The sequence below is a fragment of the Herpailurus yagouaroundi genome, unplaced genomic scaffold (genome assembly GCF_014898765.1).
Source record: "Herpailurus yagouaroundi ecotype Mexico unplaced genomic scaffold, PumYag 198, whole genome shotgun sequence".
Lineage (NCBI taxonomy): Eukaryota > Metazoa > Chordata > Mammalia > Carnivora > Felidae > Herpailurus > Herpailurus yagouaroundi.
In genome coordinates, this window is record NW_024412429.1 from 26,458,316 (window position 1) to 26,477,942 (window position 19,627).

The following is a 19,627-nucleotide window of genomic DNA, read 5'->3' on the forward strand; positions in this document are numbered from 1 at the left end:
TCCACACCCAGCTCGGAGCCAGAGGTGGGGATCGATCTCACAACCTTGAGATCAAGACCTGAGCAGAAATCAAGAGTCTGATGCTTAACTGGGCCACGCAGGTACCTCACGTTCTATTCATCTTAATTGAATTCCTTGGCCATATTTGTCCATGAATGGCATACTTATTTTTCATTGTTTTTGTCAATCCATTATCTTTTCTATCTTGGTCCCCTCTATATTCTAATTTTCTCCATGGTTCTTCCTTCCATCACTATTCCTAGGTAATCTCCAGTGCTGGTCACCAGACCAGAGGTTGCTCCTTCATTCTTGCGCAACGATGGTATTTTGCCTTCCAATCTCAACTGAATCAGAGTATAATTGGGTGAGGCTGTTGTGGGGCTGGGGGAAGGGGAGGAAATGGGGAGAAGGCTATGGCAGACATCAGTACTTTTTTAAAGCTTCTCAGGTGATTTTCATGAATAGCCAGTATGGAGAATCACTGGAACCAAGAACATCACTCATTAATCCCTCTATATAGCCCTCACCGCTCATCTACCCCTAATCCTGTCACCCATCCCCAAATAGGCTTTAACTGACTAAACCTAGCTTCTCTAGAAAACAATCAATAGCTGCATTCTACTATGGATAGGACCGCTTATGGATTAAATGTTCTCATAATTATGAATGTCTATTAATTTTCACAATTGAGATGCCAAATCTATATATATAAAGGAAAAACAACTTTAAGAAAAATATGGTTTAGGGGCACCTGGGTGGCTCAGTCGGTTGGGCGTCCCACTTTGGCTCAGGTCATGATTTCACACTCCATGAGTTCGAGCCCAGCGTCAGGCTCTGTGCTGACAGCTCAGAGCCTAGAGCCTGCTTCAGATTCTGTGTCTCCCTCTCTCTCTGCCCCTCCCCTGCTCATGCTCTGTCTCTGTCTCAAAAATAAATTAAAAAAAAAAAAGAAAAGAAAAATATATTTCCTATTTTTTTTTTCTTTACCTCGATCTCCCCAGTGTAAAACTACTCAGTTCTCTTTATTCCCTACCCATTGGTCATCTGCCTTGTTCCTTTAATTTGTGAAGTCATGTGACTGGGAATATATTTATATAGTAGGATTGCAACGGTGCTGATTCTCACAGAAATTAACAGTAATGCTAAGAAACACGTTAAAGAATTAGTCAGTCTTTCGAAAATGCTTAAACGTAAAATATTGCCTAAAGTATTCTATTGTAGGCACAAACTGCACCCATTTGGGTTTTCTTTCTCTTGTTATTTCTTAGGCTTTATTGGCACCCTTTGAGTCAAGACTGCTTTGGTAAACTCTTCATGAGTGTTTGTCAAATTATTGTTATATTCAGCTACCTTATGTTTTGTTATTATTATAGTCATATCCTCAAAGTGTATTTGTAAAGCATTCTTCACAGATGATCCTAAAACAAGCTGTTATTAAGCATATCATTATAGCATATACACTAGGAAATTTATTTTCAGAAAATGTCAAATAGCTTGAGAGGCTTCCAAAGAATTCTTAAAGCTATAATCCAAAAGCCTTCATAAGCTTTCTCTTTTCCTTTCAGGGCTTGTTCCTCTTGGTTCTACTCGCTGCCTGACCCCTCTTACACCAAGCATCACACAGTGGGTTCCCACTGGACTTGTGGTACGCACATGACTGGAGGGGCAAACTTGCTTATGTTCACTCCATCAAACTCTATCCTGCCCCCAGTCTACTAGTGAGCTCACAGAATGAATTACAATTGAATGATACTGCTTGAAGGGCAGTATGTTTCACCCAAACCAAAATGTCATATTTATGCTTTAAAGCAATTTAAAATAATTAAAAATAATGGTAGGTCAAAAACAATTTTCCTAAACTTAATTGATGTCATGCTCACAAATAGCAATAATTTACTTCTACGCAAAAGCTCTTCAACTCTACACTAAATGCTAAAAGACCTGAATTCTATTTTTCGCTCCAGCACTGATTTCCTGCTATAAGTCTTTTGGTTTCCACATTTATGAGACCAGCAAGCCAGAGAAAAATAAACTGTTGTGTCCTTGGGGCATAAGGACCTCAGAAATTAATGAGTTAATAATTTACACACAGCACGTGTCCCTTTAGAGGGGAATAGCTTTCATAACACACAACAAATATAAAGTTGAAATAACTAAGGATGATAGATGTAGCTAACTCCATTTATTTAGTAGTGCGTATGGCATTGTGATTGTAAAAATTTGCCCTAACATGTGGTAGCATTTAGCCAGTACTCCTAATAATATTTATAAGTAGATTGAGAATTAGCCCACAAATACAATTCAGGAAGTTTGTTCTGATGATTTGTTTTTCATGTTCTGTAAAATGAATTGCATTAAAGTTCAGAAAAAGTGCCTTAAAGGAGCACTTCTGTAATATTTAAGGCGCAGTTGATCTTGTTGAACATTATAATAAGACACACATAATTGGCTTCTCTCCTGGGAGTCAAGCTCAGTAACTTTCTGCCAAATTAGCCAAACCGTTGCATAATACACAGAAAGATGGCAGAATGCAGAGCCAATGGTTTCTGTATTTACTGTTGTTCATTTTTAGCCACAGGAAAGAGGTAAAGAAACTACTGTATGTGATGACAAAGCAGGAATTGGGACCTAACTCCACAGCTGGCTAAATCCACTATTCTCACAGTTCATTGCAACATGAATGCAATTCCCAACAAGTGTACTTAATTTGATCCTGTGACCTCTTGACTTGTAAGGGAATTTTTTTTTTTTTTTTTTTTTTTAGATAAAAAGAAAAGAAATAGGGAAGGGAAGGGAAGGGAAGGGAAGGGAAGGGAAGGGAAGGGAAATAATGGTTGTTAGTCAAACCAAAGGCAATCACCTCCCAAGGTTGACATCAGCTACCTGAACACATCAGTACATACACACCTCCAAACCTCAATTTTTCTCCTTCAAGACCCACTTTCCATATTCCAGCCATTCCACCGACAACACACACGCACATGCACAGGCACATACACACGTTCCACAGAGGCAGATGGAACTATATGACAAGGTCAACAGCATCGATAAAATTTAACAACTTAGAAAAAATGTAGAAAATGTTAAAGAAGAATCCGTTTGGGGGGCCTGGGGGGCCCAGCGGGTTAAACGTCTGACTTTGGCTCAGGTCATGATCTCACAGTTCGTGTGTTCGAGCCCCTCGTCAGGCTCTGTGCTGACAGCTCAGAACCTGGAGCCTGCTTCTAATTCTGTGTCTCCTTCTCTCTCTGCCCCTCCTCTGCTCATGCCTGTCTCTCTTTCACTCGAAAATAAAGTAAACTTAAAGAGGAATCAATTTGACAAAATAATTTGTTAAAGGAATACAAATTCACATATATTTTTCTAGGGCAATTTTCTAAGTAATGATTTTGCAAAATTTTCATTTGAAAAGGGAAGCAATGTACTTCACACATTGTTTTTCAACTTTAGTAACCAATCATTTGAACGTGCCTTTAATTTCAAAAAGCAATTAAAGTTCAAGTTTACCTGTGGCCTACTTAAAGAAGCTTCCTGGATCAGAAATAAAAGAATATAAATGCTTGTTAAAAGTCTGTAATATGCCTTAGACATCTGACAGAACATCCTAAGATTTTTGGATAAAGTGTTCTGTTATAATGAAAAGACTGTTGTATTAAGTGTGAACAAGTCAAAAATGCACATGAAATGTTTCATTTATTCTGCAAAGGGGAAAAATGTTTAATCAGGTGAGTAAACACTTTTTTAATAACTCAGTAAGAGATTTCATGGAATCCTCCAAAACATAGAAATATTTTGAGATTTTTACATCTTTCTATATGGCAATAAGTTGTCCATCTCCACTTTTCATTTAATTTATTGTTATCTCTGCCTATGAATTTTGGCTTAATGTTCTCTTTTAGAATGTGTAAACAGAAACAAATAAGCAGATGATTGTTATCGGGCCTATTCTAACTAAAATGGCTAAGTTAGTATTAAAACAAAATATATATACCACAAAATTTATGTGTCAACCTTTTTAGCGTTTATTTTCTGACACATTTTCTTTCCATTATATCCCAATGCGAATATAAGCCAGGATGTGCATTTTCTGTGCCTTTAAGAGCCCTTAGTGTAATAAGCAGATTCATTCTACACTTACCAGAGTATCAAAGCACTTGGAACATTAGTGGTAGAGTTATGCAGATATGAAAGAATTTTCCCACAAAAGGAATCTAATGTCATCTGAAAACAAATAATTTTTGTCCCTCAATTACATAGGCAAATAAGGTCTCTGGGGAAGCAAAATAATTTTCCTGACATCCAGGTGGTAAAGTCCATTCACATCATAAGGCATTATTCTCCTGTTTTCAATTTTAAGAATGTTAGCTATGTACTTCCTAGACCCATGGCAGATTAGTAGCTGTAAATGGAAAAGGGATAGAAAAAAAAAAAAAAAAAAAGCACTCCAACAATGACAAGGGTAAATAGCTACAGAAAAACTACTAAAAGCAGACAAATAAAATATAGTAATTTGAGATGATATAGAGATTTATTGAAAGGCAAAACTTCTCCATACTTTTAATGGGCCATAAGTGCATTGGTACATGTATATTTATAGTTATACCTGAGTCATAAAATGTTATATTTAATATGCTATTTAGTATATTTAAGAAAGCAGAAATTTTCAAATGGAAAATAGTCAGATTTTTTTAAGTTTTAAGGTTAAAAAGTGTAACTTTTAGATATTGAGGAAATTTATTTTTGCAGAACACCTCCTTTTCGGGCAACCACAGAACTATGTAAGATATTTGGCTTGATATAACTTTAAAGTTAAAATGATTACTCTGTTGAAGTAAAAAGCTATAGGAAGTTCAAGTAAAGGACTAGAAGTTTTACCTAGGAGAGAATAATCCTGTTGTCACATTGAAAATGTTTTACCGGTGACGAGACAAATGCAATAAGTAAGGCAGAATGTTGTTGACTGTCCTCGTCTCATTGTTTTTTTTAACCAATTAGCAATGTTTACAGAAAGAGGACAATAGATATGAGGGTTAAGATACGGGAGGGGTGGCTTGCTGCTGACTTCATTTCCAGGTTTGGCTAAACCCTACATTTTTCTAGTCTCTGAAGTTTCTTTATTTTAAAAACCTGCTGGTTCTTTTCACACAATCCACTGATAGATAAATACATGCATGCCAAAATGGAAGTATAAACCATTCTTGGTCTTATGTTATGGCAAGGGGCAGAGAAGGAAAAGTTTGGACAGGATGATAGTTTTTAGGTTAGGTGTTTTAGAAAGCATGCAAAGCTGATTAAATAGTTTTCTTGAGCATAGCAATCAGAAAATAATGTACTTAGCTGATGAACCCAGTTCATGGTAAACATTCACTAGCTACCTTTTTGATTTGGCCATATTCTCTCAGCTGAGAGATCTTGGCAGCTTTATCCCATTATCCCATGCTGTTACAGGGCTTGTATTTTATCCCATCATGCTTTCAGCAGAGTGGCAAACTGATATCACAAACTTTCAGTAACTCAATAATGCTTAGTGTCTATTGCTCAAATGAGGCAAATATTCATTCAGTGCAGGTTGGATCCCACTGGCCAAGCTGATGGCTTACAACTGATCCAGATGTCTGTAGTCATTCATAGCCAATTCTCTAGTCCAGCCAATTAGTCTTAACATTGAAGCAATTGACTTACCTGCTGACAGCCTGAATCAACAGATAATTTATGACCTGAACTTCTGTAATTATTTTAATAGCCTTTTCATACCCTTTCCATTCTATTTATCATAATAAGAGCATTTGAAATGAGAACTCCTCACTAAAGGAAAGAGATGGGTAGGTATTAAAGAAACATTTTACTGAAGAAATCAGAGACGTGCCCTTTTAAGAGGGTCCATACTGGAAAAATCCCCCTCTTCCTCCTTTCAACCCATCAGTTTAGAAATATACTGGCCCCTTTTCCACCATTTTAAGTCATTATTATCTCTTAAATTCCAATTTGCTTATTGCTTATTATCTTCAAACATCTCAAAAATCAACCTACTCTCCATTCTCTTGCTATTGTTAACAATGGCGGCTGAAAGAGAAGCCATTCATTTACGTCTGATTTCTTCCCACTAATCAGGCCAAGGGGGTTCTTAACTTCAAGAGGCCAATTTGCCACCAAGATTGTGCCAACCTGTCTTCATTCTGTGTTCATTCACTTTCTGCTTCTTCACTGCATGTTGCCAGAGGTATTCCCACCATCACTAACCTTGATGACAAACAACTATCATGGCCACCAGAGATGGGCTAAAGAAGAACACGGAACAAGACAAGCTTTGTGAAGAAAAACGAATACATGGTTTTAGTCTACTAAGAGAACTAGAGAAACTGTGGTTCAATATTGAACTGCTATACTTTACAGCATACCATAGAGAATACCAAAGAAAATATTGCCTGGGGAGATGCATGCTCAAACCTTCCCATCTGCAGCTGCTATCAATTATTCTGCCCTGATGTGACCAGAAATCTCAGTTTTCAATAGAGAAATATGAGTTGTAAAAGAATCCTTATTGGCCACCCTTACATTCCCCTCCCCACCCCCACCTCCTGATTCTGTTTTGCTTTCCAAACATTTGAAATGTCCACATACTTTGTATCCTAGCCCACTGGGAAGTTAGAAAAGCAAACTTAGCTAGTTTCAGGGCAGAGGAGAGATTTTGTGGCTTTCAGAGAATCTCCATTGGATTACAAAAGCTCATAAAAGGGTACCTTCACCCTAAATGTTATATAAACAGAGTTCTGTGTGTGTGTGTGATTTATACTCTTATTGAAGATCTTGAATCTTCCTTCTCTTCATGCTAGAAGATAAGTGAAGGACAAAAAGTCCATTTAGAACAGTTAACCTGATCATTTTTTAAAAGACGTGTGCAAATCACTGGGGCTGGGATCCCGTTTGTCAACCAAATTGCCAGGAAATAATTTATTACCGACAAGAACAAAGTATGCAGCTGGATATCCCAAACAACGGCATGCTAAATGAGCCAGAGACTTGTTATAAATATCTTCCCCAGGACTGCATTTCCTATAGTCTAAAATTATTCTAAAAGCAGCATGGTATTCATGGAAAAAATAATTGTACTAGGCATCAGGATGTCAGAGTTTCTTTTGCCTGTTCTAGTAACTAGCTTTGCTAATCACATTGGGCCAATTTCAGATTTCTGTGGGGATAAAAATATATATATATAAATATGTATGTATAATATATGTGTATATATAATATACATATATATTATATATACACATATATTATAATAATAAAATAAAAAGGAGAAAAAGAGAAAGAGGAAAGAAAGAAAGAAAGAAAGAAAGAAAGAAAGAAAGAAAGAAAGAAAGAAAGAAAAAATAAGAAAGGAAGGAAGAAGAGAGGGAAGGAGACTATACTGGATGACCTCTGAATTTCTTTCGAGCTCTAAAATTCTACAATGACACCATTAATATCTGTACAGGAACCCCAAATGCTATACAAATTAGTCTAGGCCCATTTAGAAGATGAGAAAACTGCATTTAGAAAAAGGAAAATGAAGGGATGTTGTAAAATAGGCTTTTGCTTTCTGTGTGAATTATATCATTAAGAAATTGTTCTTCAGGTGCAGTTAGTATAGTCACTTTGAGAAGTGAAAAACGTTAATAACAAATCAAAAAGCAACAAAGTAATTGGAAATGAGACTTCACTATTAAAAAAAACACATTTTAAAAAAAGAAATTGTAATAAATGAAACCTCTCTTCTTGAGAACCCCCAGTTTTTCACTTTTGTTATATTCCACCTTGCATTGAGTCCCTGTGTGTCCGTCTTCTCTGCTAACCTATAAGCTCTTAGATGTCAGGGGTGGTATTTTATTTGTGTTTCTATATTTCATGCTGATTTGCCCAGAAAGACCCTCAATAAATGTTTGTTGAATTGAATCCTACGTTCAATATATTGGATGAAAGTGGGAAATACTTAGATGGAATAATTAATCAAACTCGACTTGTAAATCTAAATTTTAGATGAATCTCCAAACTTCCTTCTTTTACAAAGTATTTGTGAGACAATGATGACAAGTAGAATCTGTGAAATCTCTAACCAACTGGAGAAGACTCTTCTTATGTGCATAGAAAGAAAAATATCAAAATGTAAGTATGTAATTTTTCCCTTATCAGAATTTCTCCATGGCTCGCTCATTTATTTATCCATTCATCACATATGTAATGGGTATCCAATAGTCCGGTTGTACAACTATGATTAAGATATGGCCCCTGCTTTCAACAGAGTGTTTCTAGTTTATGGAGAGAGAAGGTCAATTACAATACAGTGGGGTAATTGTGGTGATATTGATATGTATATAATACATTTATAGCACATAAAAGGGATGCCTGAATGAATGTTGAGGATGATTTAGCTTCTCAAAAGAGACTATGGATAGCTAAGCTGAACAATGAAGAGTAATTCTGAGTCAGTCAGGGCAAAGATCTAAGACTTGTAGACAAAGGAGAGTGGGGCACATTTTATATTTAGTTAGGAAACTTTAGGTAGCACTTACTGTATAGCAGGCATTTTTCCAATCACTTTGAAAACAGTAACTCCTTTAATACAACAATTATATGCAGAAACTCTTACCAGGCCCATTACAAATGAAGAAACCAGGGCACTACCAAAAAGATAAGTAACTTCACAAGGTTAAATAGCTAGTAAGTGGCAAAGCAGACATTTGAACCCAGGCACTGTGGGGTCAGAGTTTATGCTTTTAACCCTGTTGATTAATTGCTGTTGCTCTAAGGCTGGGAGGCAGAGAGCCTGGCTCCTCCCCACTCGCCTCTTCCTCCTTTGGTCTTTGCCTGAGCACCCGATTTTGTAATGACTTGCTGTCTACTTGTGTGCTGTCCATCTTCCTCATTGCAGGGGTTCTCACTGAGGGGCTCCAAGCAGGAGAGTCATGTGGTCATATTTGTACTCTACAAAAGAGCACTCTGATTGAAGCTGAGGGAAAAGATGTCATTTTGGTAATAATGTCTATGATGTATCTGATATTAAAGTAGAGTTTCACCCCAGGCACAATTCAAAACAGGGAGATAGACCAAGAAGTAAAAATATTTCAAAGTAAGAGTCTAAGATCTACTCCAGAAGACTCTTAGATGTCTCAACCACATTAAAGTATAAAAGGGTCTAGAGCTGGAGATTAGAAGAGAATTTTTGGAGAGGAGAAGATGTATTTGAAGAAGTCTTTGTTCTGAGTCACACCGACCCCATCTCTGGTCCAGGAGAGAAGGAGATAGCCCTAGCTTCAAATCTAGTCAGACAGTTTCAAGGTGATAGTTGAAGGAAGAATGTTCTGGAGAAAGCAATAGGAGACGCTGGCCCCTAACTCACACTGAAGAAAAGCAACTTTATTAGGATTACTCCAAGAACTTAATGCTTGTCCTCGGCAGTTTAGGTGCTGACTCCCATCCAAAACCTAAAGGACAAAGATGGGCTGGTCATCTGCAGGCACGTGAAGGAGCCTACTGTACTGAGATGGGGCAGCAGGCCTGCTGTCCTGGCCAGGAATGTGGGGAGGACGGGGGGGGGGGGGGGAGCCATGCACGGGAAGCCGGCACAAAGCTGAGCCAGCAAAGGGCTATCTTACATCCCTGCAGAAGGAGTGTCCAGAAGCTGTCATGCTGGCAAGAGCTGGAGCTTATGCTGGATACACAGGAAATACAGATGAGTAAGGAATCAGGCTCAGTCAAACAGCACTTGCCTTTTCAAGCAGAAGTGCATGTGAGAGACCCTCACTGATTTGGGAGCAAGGTGAGGAGGAAGGTCTTCTACAAATGCACAAAAGTGTCCATGATAGAATGAGATGGTTTCACCGACCTGCCAAGTTCAGAGAAAAGATGATGCATGATCATCAGGAGAGTATCAGGTGAATGAGGACTTCCTCGCTGCCTTTTTCTCTCCACTTTCCCTCACCCCCAGTTTAGGAGGGATTCAGAATCTGCAGTTGGCCAAAGACGGAAGAGAAGTGGAAATCACCACATGACTGAAGAACAAAGAAGCCAACCTTACTTCCCCTTACCTAATAGCAAATTTGATATGGGATATCTTAATGGTTCCAAAGAGGCAATGTTCAGTGACTTAAAGTACAGATAAACATGACCACAGGAATTCATGGAGGTTGTCAATCACTCTAAAGGGTAGAGCTTCCTCACCCACCCTCCCCCCACCCCCCCACCCCCCCACCCCCGCCCGGAATCAATTTAAAGGGAACAGTGAGGGATGAAAATAAAGATCCTTGGTGATTACATTACCATCACAACTGGTATTCAGCTGAAAGGATAGATCCACCTAGAGTATGCTGCCCCAAGCCAGCAGGAGCCAGATCCAGGTGAACTTCAGGAACACCAGTCACCCCCAAACTGCCCTGGGGGAATTGTTTTCCTGTGGCAAATGACTTCATGCAGCCTGCAGCCTTGCAGGCTTCGTGGTCTTTCTCAGTTCCAGCCTCAGGACCCGACAAAGCAGGTTTGTCCAGGAGCTTCGCACTGAGGGCTAAAGATGCTCGCACCGCTATCTGGCCCAAGCACAAGAAGGAAGATTTCAGCTGCACACTGCTGGGTTCTCCATCCCCTGCTGTTGACAACACCTTCAGCCCATCTTCCACCACCTTTCCTACTTTGCTCCTGCAGGGCAAGGAACGACTCAGAGTTCCTTCAACAGAAGGGGAGCTTCTGTTCTTCAACACGTCATGCTCCTTCACCACCGGAGAAAATGACAGTGCTGCCCCCACATCTAGAACCCTCTCTGATCATTTCCTGCCCTGTGTCTGGAAGCCAAAAATGTATGATTAAGAACATGACCCTGAAATAAAACACGTTGGCTCTGAAGCTGACTTTCCCTACTAACTTTATGACCTCGGATGACGTATTTAGATGTCCTAACCTCAACTTCCTCATCCGTAAAATGAGCATAATGGTATTATTTACCTCATAAAGTCATGATGAGAATTGCATGACATGATGAACAAAAAATATTTAGCCTACGGTCTGGCACATATAAAGTACTAATTAACGTTTGTCAAACAAATTGAATAACTGGGTCCTGACACATCCAGTTTCCTCGTATTGGAAAGCCACTCCCTCTGCCATCTGTGTGGCAAACTCCTACTGACCCTGCAAAACCTAGACTGAGTGACTGGGGTTATTACAGAGAAAGTAACCTCTCACTGTATCTGCTTCAATAGCCAGAATGTATTGTTAGGTGAGAAAAGCAAAGTGCTTAACAGTGTATATGGCACTGTTTGTAAAAGAAAGTTATGTTAACTTTTGTGTAGAAAGAAGGGAAAATAGCACATAACAGGTATTTTATATGAATTTTTGCTAAGTAGAAACACTAAAAAAATAAGCCAGAAACTACTAGCAGTGATATTTTAATTGAGCCTTCACAAACAATAAAGTCATCTCTGACTCTGCACATAGGTGATACAGATATTTATGCATCGACATTGATTATTGTTTAAGACCCTACTTCTGTAGAGACACCTGGTGGCATGGTTGGTTGAGTGTCCAACTTCGGCCCAAGTCATGGTCTCACCACTGGTGAGTTCGAGTCTCGCGTCGGGCTCTGTGCTGACAGCTCAGAGCCCGAAGCCTGCTTCGGATTCTGTGTCTTCCTCTCTCTCTCCCCCTCCTCTGCTCAAGCTCTGACTCTCTCTCTCTCAAAAATAAATAAACGTTAAACAAAAAAAAAAAGAAAGAAAAGAAAAAAGTCTCTACTTCTGTATAAACCAAATCACTGGCTGACTCCGTTAAATTTATTCTAGAAACCTATATTCCAAGCAAGAGAGGAGGAGTAAGAGAAGGGAAAAAGACCTTCACTTGTGCCAGGCACCTAGTTCAGCACTTTATGTATACTAACTCATATGATCTTTACAGCCTTACTAGGTCAAGGGCCAGACAACTGGAGGCGGAAATGGAGCTGGAATTCAAATTCGCTTCTGAGTCTCAAGTCCTGCACCCTTGCAGTCACAGTGTGGACTCTGTATATTGCCCAGTTTGGTGAATGACAGTGACTTGCGAAGCATGACTTACTCCTACTTCTTCATTGAACTTGTTAATAAAGACATCCAAGTACAGACTCTGGCTGCATACCCAGACAGACCCTCTCCACCGGGCATAGATTATTTTATGGCACTTCTAGCATGCAGTTAGTTCTTCAACCACTCATGAATTCACATAAACATGCTCTCCCCTGACTTGAGTTCCACATATTTCTACATGTATCACCTAATCTCGCATTAAATTCCACACTGAGGACTGAAGACTATAAAAATGCAACGAGTTTACTTTGTCGTGAATTATTTTAATAAGTCAGGGCTGATGTCTAATTATCGCTGTTTTCTACTCTCAATACTTCCGAGGCTTGAAAACACACTGATAAGCCTAGTATAATTTTCTAGAAAGTTTTTAGAAAATTATATTAAGGTCACCATCTTCTATTAATTTTCTGGAGTTGCCAGGCACTTCCCATTTTCCACAGTTTTCCATGTTAAACACAATGGGTAAGCAAATATTAAAAATGTTTGTGTTCTAAAAATGTATTTTTCCGAGTTTAGATACTTAACATGATTTTTAAAAGACAGATATGTCCTTACCATCACATTACCAATTTAAGGCTTTCGTTCAATCATAATGGTGATGTATGTTCATGCCTTTCCGATATGAAGATCCTTGATAGAGAAAATGTCAATAGAACCAATTAGTGGTTCTGCTTCCTCTGTGACATTTGTTAAGGTTACCTATTTGTGTCACGACTGGGCCCCATTACTCTTCTTTCATTAGGTACTGCTTTTAAAGTCCCTTTTGTACTAATTAGTATTTTTCACAAGCCTCAGCTCATTCTCAACTCAGCCGCGGTAACAGTTTTGAGCCACTTTTGCTGGTGGTAGTGGTGATCAGTGATATAGTGTCCCCCGCCCCCTCCTTATTTACACACACTTTTGAACTCTGGCATCAAGGATAGGTGAAGTCACACAAGTGAAAATATTTCTGTAAGCCAATGTTATTACAGTCTTAAATTTAAATGACATGGTCTGATCGGTAGAAGAATTTAGGGTTTGAAAATATTATCAAAACATCATAACATTAGCACATCCTTCACTGCTTTCCTTCCTCTTGTTTTTCATTCCCTGTACTTCATGAATGATGACATTGAGAATTAATCTTCCAAACAGAGCCTATCAACACAAACATCACAGTGGGAAGAGGGTATCTCTGTTTCCGTAACCTAGGCACTCACTCATCAGATGCACGCAGACGGGGGGATTTTTGTAATTGCCAATTGGAAAGTTGGTATTCTTTTTGGGGAGGTAGACTAGTTTGTTTTGGAAATCAGATTCTGGGAGAGTCAAACTATAGGACAGATGCAAATCATTGCCAGGGCTGGAGAGATTATTCACTCCCCTGGGACAATTTTCATTTGCCTGTCCTGCATCTTCCTGTGTCAGATGGGACTCAGTCAATCTTTCCTCTCTTGTGCAGAATCTATGTGGAATGTTCAATATAAATGGAGATTAGTAAGAACTCAGTAGCTTTAAATACAGAAAGCCATCACTTTGCTCATTTGATTTTTTTCAGGTCACTTTGCTTTTTGGGAAAAAAAAAAAAAAAAGAGTTTCAAGGGGGCATGTTTCCTAGCCCAGACCTAAATAAAAATATCTTTTATTATTATTAAGAGACAGTTCTCTTTGCTATACTTTATACAAGTGACTACAAGTTCTTTCTCAGCTGAGATACCACTGGCTCTTCTTTGACTTATCTTACAACCAAGCAAGCATTTGCAAACAAGACATTATAAGAAGCAGGGGCAGCTCTCCTGACACAGGCATTGACTTTGACACCCAGTTTCCTGGACTGTGCTATTCTAAGTGCTGCTTTCTGCTTCTTCTTTTTAAATGTTTATTTATTTTAAGAGACGGGGTAGGCAGAAGGGCAGAGAGAGAGAGAGAGAGAGAGAGAGAGAGAGAGAGAATCCCAAGCAGGCTCCACACCATCAGTGCAGAGCCTGATGCGGGGCTCGAACTCACGAACTGTGAGATCAGGACCTAAGCCAAAATCAAGAGTTGGGTGCTCAACCGACTGAGCCACCTGAGGCACCCCAAGTACCACTTTTGTCTAAACCCTTTTCCACATCCATGCACTGATGGAGAGAGAGGGAGGGTCTGCTGTCATTTCCATTCCCTCCCCTCGATGAAGCCGCTCCTTCTATCCTTCAGTCTCGAATTTAAACAGAAGAACTTCGAGGAGTAAAAACCTCATTAACAGAGAAAATGTCTTCTTCTAAGACAGAACCTGCTTATTTCATAAAAGAAGAAATTGACAGCAGTTAATGTCTGATGGAGAAAACTGTTCTTTGGCCTGTGCGACATGTAGGCCACTGTAGGCAGGAGTCATGAATTAAACTCCTCTTTCTTATATATGCCTGTATCTTTACAATGTGTTGTCTTTTCCTGACTAAGCAGCTTGCCAAACACCAAAAAAGTGAAGAAACGATTCACTTTCCATTCAAGCAATCCATTGCTTTCCATTGAAGCAATCCATTCAAGGGCAGCAAGCACCTTGCAGCAAGATTGCAATACCAATGCCCAGCAGTGCCTAACAATGCGATACCAATGCCAGCGCCTGGCTGGCAGTATGTCTATGAAATTAACCCCTCTCTAGATCCATTCTGTTTCTACTGACAAGAAATGAAAGGGCATTAAGAAGCCCCTCTGAAACTAAGATATTAAGAAAATGAAATTACCTTCTGTCACGTAAACTGAAAAATAAGCAAAATAGGTCAGAACAGAGAGTTGAACTCCCCAGTGGCTCACAGCCTTGCATGTCTGACTCTGGCCCTCTCATGAATTGCATAATTTTGAAGAACTCACATAAGTTCTGTGAGACTTACTTTCCCATTGATAAAATTAAGAGGTTAGCCTGAAATATCTCTAAGCTTCCTCCCGATTCAAACATACCATGTATCCTCAACAACTCCCATAAACGCTAGCATTGTCCGGCACTAGTTTTTATGGGAATTCTAACCCTTTGAGGGGAACAGATGTGGGAAGCCAGGAATTCCAGGATGCCATGCATTTCAGAGTTTTGTGCTTCCCACCCACTGGCTCAATAATCTCTACTCTTCCTGTTATGTACCTTCGCTCCCTTTGTTAGCATTTGTTTCTTTTCATGAACTGATTAAAGATCTGACAGTGGTCAAGTGACCTATCCAAAGTCACACAAAGTACCTAGAGATGAAGTCTAGATTTTTCTTTTGTTTTCTGCCCCAGGTTTCTCTTCGTGTTAAACGTGGCTTTATTTAATGGGATCATATTTATCACCATCATAAGACTTGTTGGGTTCTTGCTGCGTACAGAGCCAGTTACCAGACCCCATGGGATTTATGTGGCTCACAAAAGGCATGACTCCTACACATGCACTTTCAATCTAAAATAATCCCATCTGTTTGACCTTTTGAGTGTGGTACATAAACATCTCTTTGTCCTTCAGTAAGCAAATAATACCACTATAGCTCAATTTGAATGGTATTTACAGATGAAGAAACAGAGATTCAAAAGAAGCTAATTAATTGGTTCAAGACCATATGGCTTGAAATTGGTAGAATTAGAACTAGAATTCAAGGTCCTTTTTCTTCCTGTTCCATTTACTTTCATCTAAACCATTTTACTTCTGAGTTGCATGGTACAGAAAAAAATTTCAAAATTCTGCACAACTCAAAATTCTTATTCTTTCGCATTAAAAAAATGACCTTCCCAGGTCTCAGAGATCATAGCAGAGCCATTTTAGATCTAGCACAGTGAGTATTACAACCTGTCATGGATGAAACGGTGGACTTCAATCGTTAACTGAGCATCTTCTGAGGCTGGGCAAAAAAAGCCAGAATCCCTGAGAGTCTTAAGTAAGAAGAGGTTAGCCATGAGCCCGTCCTTCCACTTGAAAAGACAAGGCAAATGAACTCTTAACAAGATACCTTGTAGTGTATGGAAGTAAATGAATGGAAAGTGGCAATCGTCCAGGTTCACTTATTCACATATTTAGTACCTTCCATATTTAAGTTACTGGGTGTACTAAAGGCTGCTGAACATCTTTTAACAGCGTTAAATAATCCCTAAGAGGAAACTAAAGAAATAACCAAACCGGTTCTTGACAAAAGGGCATTATACAGGGGTTCCATGAGCCTGTGTGTGCACCTGTGTACATTTGTTCGATCGTCTCACTCTTGCTGCTGGTAGACATCTTACTTACCCTGTCAGGGGTACTAGCGTAGTGGCAGAATTGTCCAGAGACCCATAAAACATTATAGATGAGAAGAACCTTATTGGAGACTTAGCCTCCACTCCTGCCCTTCCTTCACAGGGAACTATTTCCCTCACATCCTTCACATGGGTGTTGAGCCTCTGTGTGCATATTTCCTTTGGAAGGAGGTTATTTTTTCTTGAGCTACGTCATTCCACTTGAGACCAGCTCTAATTATTAAAACATTTTCTCTATGTAGCGGGAATCTAAAATTGAGAACTGAGCTGTAGCGACCCTCTCATTCAGATGTGCTTGTCAAACCAGTGGAGGTGGTGGGGTCGGGCTAACCAATCGAAGAGTGATTCAAGAAACATAAATTTGACCCCGGTGTCAGTAAGGCCATTTTGAATAGACCACATTGTCAGTCTTCCATGTTTCCCTCTAGCCCAGTGGGCTCTGATATACTGGATAGACTGAGTCCTTTGAAGCAGTAAGCACACTGAAGAAAAAAAAAAAAAAAGAATGAGAAAAAGAAAAAGAAAAAGAAAAGAAAACAAATCTCTGTATGAGACATTAAGATCACAGGGTAACATTGACTGAATTCAGCTTGCACTGAGGGTAAGACACAATGTTGACTATGGGCAGCATACCAGGGCTGAGGTTCTTTCCTGAGAGAGAACAAGGCCAGACTACAGCAGGGATGAAAAAGGACATAAAATCATCAAGTTGCTCTATTTGTCTGGCCAACCACTGGCCCCAATAGTAGATATTGTGATCATGAATCAGAACTAGACAGGATTTGAAAATTGGTCTGACCCTTCACTATATCATGCTATGTCCTGAAATAACATGCAACACACAGGTTACATAAATATTAAATCAAAATCTGCCTCCTTAAATTTTCCACTCACTGATCTGAGTTCTGTCTTTTGAAAAAATACTGTTGCTCGTGGGCTACTCCTTCTACCATATGGCGGCTACTCAGCGATCGAAAAGTGCCTCTCAAGGACGGCACTGAATCATGCTCAGCTTCTTTTATTTATTTTTTATTTTTTTTTAATGTTTGTTTATTTAGTTTTGAGAGAGAGAGAGAGAGAGAGAGAGAGAGAGAACACAAGTGAGGGAGGGGCAGAAAGAGACAGACATAGAATCCAAAGCAGGATCCAGCCTCTAAGCTATCAGCGCAGAGCCCGACACAGGGCTCAAACCCATGAACCACGGGGTCGTGACCTGAGCCAAAGTCAGACACTTCACCGACTGAGCCACCCAGGCACCCCGAATCATGCTCATCTTGACCTCAGGTAGTCCATTGTCCAATCTCCTCATCAACCTTGTCTTCCTCCACCGGGAAGGAATGTCTAGTTTGTCAGTGTCCCCAGGACTCCAGATGTTCTCTGATTTCCACTGAAACCAGTTTTCCCACTATACCATGGTGCTCCCCTGAGTTCTCAGGACTTCTGCACGCTGCCAGAGTTCACCATTTTCCCAAAGTCTGACATGAGACACCATCTCAGCATCACCGTCAAGAGCCACTGAGGTGGTGGACAAAGAACCCCATAGCCCACTGGATTCCTGGCGCCCAGCTTCCTGCCATCCTAATGTAAATGCTGTGATAAAATATTAACCTTTATGTATAATTGATGATTACTTTATAGTAATCCAGTGTCTTCTTTGCATCAAATTCATTATTTACAACTTTCTACTAGAAACAACTTCTGTTTGTTAATCTCTCTCTCTGAGTGCTAGACACCTTTTCCTAGGCAGATTGAAATGTGTACATTCTTCTTAGAGTTAGCATCTAAATTTCTGGTAGATGGTGCTTGTTATAATTTTCGTTTTTGCGTGGTGAAAAATGCCTACATCTACGCTACTTGGGGATATTTACGGACAGACGTGGTCCAGCCCGCATCATACCCTATGCATCCTAGTATGAAGCCTGTGGTATAGATTCCACATAGCTAAACTCTACAGATGACAGTTCTGCAAGAGGCCATGGCTTATAGATGAAAGAATAGGCGTCAATGAAATTCGTGTTTCTATCATTAAATAAAATGTTAACATAATTAGAATTTTTGACATCATTTACATTGAGTGCAATAGAAAGTTTGGAAAGTCTCCCTGTAGCACCCCCGCTTGTGTGTTGAAGGAGAAAGAGAAGTCAATTGACATTTTCGAGAAAACTTGCCAAGTCATCCACGCAGTGAAGGGAACAGTTGCGTGAGAGGATCTCCTTTGTTCATTGCTGTGGTAATGTGTAAACCGCCTCCAGAGGCGACAACAGCAGGAAGCCCATTTCGGCCCATCCAGGAGTACGTGCAGTTTCTAGATTTGAAAAAGGAGACCCACACTTACTAACGTGAGTAAAGCTTTTTCCCACCAGTCATGAGCCTTCCGAAGAGCTGACTGTATTAACTTACGTGGTAGGTAACTCAATAACTAATAAAGGCTAACGGCCACACAACTCCTCCGAGAGGATCCATATATTTTAAGGAAGACATTACATTTCCTGACACTTGTTCAGCTATAAATCAACTGGGAAACTAGTCCTGACAAAAAACCATGAAAGGTTTCCTGATGATTTCTTAAATCTGTGTATGCAGAAGATGGAATTATTAATAGTTTATTGTTTGACTGACTTAAAACTCATAAAAGAAAACCACATAATATAGTCATATCAAGAGGTACACTTGAGCCATTTGGTATCTTCTTTTCTGAGTATCTTTTGATTTCCAATGAAAGCAGCAACTCCTAAAGCATTAATTGCATGCTGCCCTTTATTTAACAAGTACATTGAACCATCTGACATCACTGGCTGTCTTTTTTAGTTTTTAAATATGCACTGTTAATTAGCTTTTTACATTACAATTATTCATAAAATCTTTAAGTGAAAATACCATTTCTCATACTGCTTTCCGTCTTTCCAGAGCACCTAAAATAGTGCCTTCAATAATTATTCATTCACCTATCCATTCAACAGTCTACGTGTTCGCTGTGTGCCATCAGCTGGGGATCCCACCCCTGCCCTCAGAAAGCTTTCATTAAATAATCTCCTCTGAGGGGTGCCTGGGTGGCTCAGTCGGTTAAGCATCTGACTTCAGTTCAGGTCATGATCTCACATCTCGTGGGTTCGAGCCCCACGTCAGGTTCTGTGCTGACAGCTCAGAGCCTGGAGCCTGCTTCGGATTCTGTGTCTCCCTCTCTCTCCACCCCTCCCCTGCTCATGCTCTGTCTCTCTCAAAAATAAATACTAAAAAAAATTTAAACAGTAAATAAATAATCTCCTCTGAAACAGAAAGGGCCATAGTCCAGATCATCTGGAGCGGGGCGGGGCGGGGGGGGGGGGGGG